The following is a 3894-nucleotide window of genomic DNA, read 5'->3' as shown; positions in this document are numbered from 1 at the left end:
CCGCCCGTAAGGCAACTTGCCTCCTGGTGGTAAGTTAACCTCTCCTCCTTACCCAGCACCTGCCTGCAACCCTCTGTTCCGGCCTGTCATACCATTGCCTGCATCATATTTCATGGTCCCACTTTGCCCAAGTCTTGGGCTATTGACTCCATCTCCTAGTGACTCCCAAAGCAACAAGTGCAGCCCACTTAGCACACTAACTTTAGTGCTAATTTGCACACATTCGCCTAATGCTACACGATACTCTGTCACGCACACATTTTGGACATCACATCATTATAGACTTGCATGTCCAGCACGTCAAGCTGTCCCCACTCTGCATGCGTTGATTACGTATGTTGTGTAAACGACTATAACCCACTACCATGAGAACGCTTTCCAGCACGCCCCACTGTGTCTAAACCTGTATTCCCTAATGGAACTACATCTAATGTACACTTTTTGTGCCCCATGGATCTGAACTCCACACGCTGCATTCCTTGTTTGCCTGTTGATTTGAATTGCGCCCTCGGGTACTTCACATCGCACCTATATCTATGCTCTACTACTGTCCGTTTAAACTGCATTATGCTGCATGTAGTGCGCCCCACCATGGTCAATATGTTGCAAAGCCTTCTTAGGAGTGTATGATTAAACATTATTAGTGCTAACCTCTTAGGCATATATATATATATCTTCTTAACTATACCTTTTTGTTACGCTCACTAATATAGTATTATGCTGCACCCTAAAAATGTATATAATATGCTGCCACTATTTCAATGAGACTGTATAGCTTTACTGCTTAAAATCCGCTAAACATCTATACTTGCCCAACCAACTGCTATTCCACTGCATCACTCGCTCCTGCCATCAGTGGCCTACCGCCACATACCAGCATTAGCCCCTTCTTTCCACTCCTCCTCACATCATGAATCGACATATTCCTCCTAGCAAACCTGCAACACACTTGGCCACCCTCCCATTAACCTTGGTGTGCCTAACATCCGCATACTTTATCTTCTAACTTGCCACCAACAACCACTCTACCTCCCATGCACCACTATTCATCCAAAACGACTGTTCCGCTCCGCGCTGCTCCCATCAGTGACGCGCAATCTCCTCCTTACTCTACAATGGAATCACAGCTCACCTATGCTTCCAACTCTCCCACCAGACTCCATAGACTTAGAACACACACTCAGCCCATGCTCACTCTCACCTGCCCCACACACACTACCTGCAGAAACTCCAGACTTGGATCCCGTTCCTCTTTCGTACACCTCTCACATACTGCTAGCACATCCACACACAAAGCCAAGTCAACACAATCTTGGACTACCTGCCATCCCCCTCTCACACTAAGCTCTCTCACTTGCCTAAAGCTCGCCATGTCATACTGGAGCCAATTAAAAAATCACAATCTTCCTTCCTTAAATGTGCACTACTCAACGTTCGTTCCCTCACTGCCCAGGCACTATATATCAATAGTCTCCTGCTTAGTCAAGACCTAGACATTCTATGCACCACTGAAACCTGATTACATGAGGCCTCAGGCCCAGCCATCACTCTAGCCCTGCCAGCGGGCAACACCATTCTCAGACAGGATAGGACTTCCAAAATAGGAGCGGGGGGGGTGGGGTAGCACTAATCTATAAAGAGGCAATTTCCGTAAGGTCGACATCGCACTCTGGGGAAAATGGCGTTGATATTTTATCGGCAAAATTAGCCCTCTCACCCACCAATACCATCAATATTCATCTCCTTTACCGTCCACCAGGCTCTCCAGCGGACTTCCAGGGACACATTATCCACCTACTTAGTAGCAACCTTAAAAAATCTACTAAAACACTAATCTTAGGTGACTTCAATCTAGGTCTCAACGACCCCAATGACAATGCTGCTAGCTCACTCCTCAATGACCTCTCAGGCTTAGGATTCACTCAAAAAAGACTGAACCCTACCCACGCCAAAGGTCGCACCCTTGATTGGATTGCCGACCATAACTGTAATTCCTCGATCACGTCCAATCGTGCCTATCCCTGGACAGATCACCATTGCATCCAATTCTCCATCCCCACAGCCTCCAGCCCTAAAGTCACCACGCCCACCCCCTTAGCCAGAAGCTCCAAAGAACTTACAGCGGAGAACATCAGACCCTACCTCAACACCCCTTGCCTAGCACCTCCCTTCTCACAAGACCCCAACATTCTAGCAGACATCTTCAAGGACACCCTCTCCAAGGCAGTTAACTCAGTAGCACCTCTAGAAAGAAAAAAGAGAAAAAAAAAAATCATTTCACGCAAACTCATGGTTTACGGAGGAACTGCAAACTATGCACACTAATAAGCGACTTGCCCTTAAAATGTGGCAATCTAACCCCTGTGACTCCACTAGAAACGATTTTAAACTACTGGTGCGACCGTATAAAGAAACCATCTTCACTGCAAAATCCAACTCCTTTAAACTACGAATTCCCAATGCAAACTCTCAAACAAAAGAACTATTCGCCATATTTAAGGAACTTACTATCCAGCCAACCAGCACAGAGGAAATCATTAAGGACGAAGCTTGGTGTGCAAGAATCCAAGCTGCTATGGTAAATAAAAAAGACCTCCTCCAGAATAAAATCCAGGCTCACTATAAAGCATTACAAAACCAAAACACACCCACGCAGGCTACTCCACCTGACAGCGCATCCCACCTCCCTAAATTCTCCTTTAAGGACATCACAGAACGCAAAGTTATAGACCTCCTCAAACACCTTAAACTCTCACTCTGCAAAGGAGACATCTGCCCCCCGAAGATTGTAAAAGACTGCGCCAAGGACCTTGCCCCTCTCCTCCCCGCCTTCATTAACTCCTCATTCAATACAGGCATTGTCCCCACCAGCCTTAAAGAAGCTTGGGTTCGCCCCCTTCTGAAAAAACCTATGCTAGATCCCACTCAGCCCAACAACTATAGGCCCATAACCACCGTACCGTTCCTTCTTAAACTTTTGGATAAAGCAGGGTATACTCAAATCCAACTGCACCTTGAGACTCATTCTGTGTTAGGAAAAAGACAGTCTGGATTTCGCGGAGGGCACGGCACCGAAACTGCACTATTGGACTTAAAAAACCAAATCACTCGAATCCTAGACAAAGGTAAGCCTGCACTCCTCCTCCTAGACCTCTCGGCCGCCTTCGATTTGGTTGACCACAGAACTCTCACCACTCACCTCACCCAAGCAGCTCAATTCTCCAAACAAGCAACCTCCTGGATTATTTCTTTCTTAGAAGGAAGAGTAATGAGTTTTTTCGGATACAGCAAATGCAGCACCCACTACAATTCACTGTGGAGTCCCACAGGGTTCATGTACTGTGCCAACGCTGTATAATCTTTTCACAAAGCCCCTTTTTGATAAATCTTGATGCACTTGGGATCGCATATACCAACTACACGGACAATACCCAAGTACATCTACCGCTAACTGGCTCATACGACCTTGATGCAGCTGCCCTAAGCCAAACCTACGCCACCATCCAGGCTTGGATGGCAGAAAATGGTCTCTGCCTCAATGGGGATAAGACAGATTCTCATCTTGGGTCAAAAGACTACACTAACAAAATAAATTAGACTGCCTCTATTCTAACATAGATAACTCCATCATCCCTGTCCTTAAGTCTGTCAAGACCCTTGGGGTGCACATTGATGCCACGCTATCCATGGACAAGCAAGTCAACTCCATAGTCTCAGCCTCCGCCCTAAGTACCAAACTCATCAACGCCATCAAACCCTTCCTAACCAAGCCTAACTGCCTCTCTATCACCAGAGCCACTGTAGGCGCTAAGCTAGATTACTGCAACTCACTCCTAGCGGGTACTTCCCATAAAAACTTAAAAAGACTCCAAATCACACAGAACAATTGCGCTT

The sequence above is a fragment of the Ambystoma mexicanum genome, chromosome 14 (genome assembly GCF_040938575.1).
Source record: "Ambystoma mexicanum isolate Mex_15411 chromosome 14, UKY_AmexF1_1, whole genome shotgun sequence".
In the NCBI taxonomy this organism is placed as follows: domain Eukaryota; kingdom Metazoa; phylum Chordata; class Amphibia; order Caudata; family Ambystomatidae; genus Ambystoma; species Ambystoma mexicanum.
Note: the sequence above shows the minus strand (reverse complement) of the source record.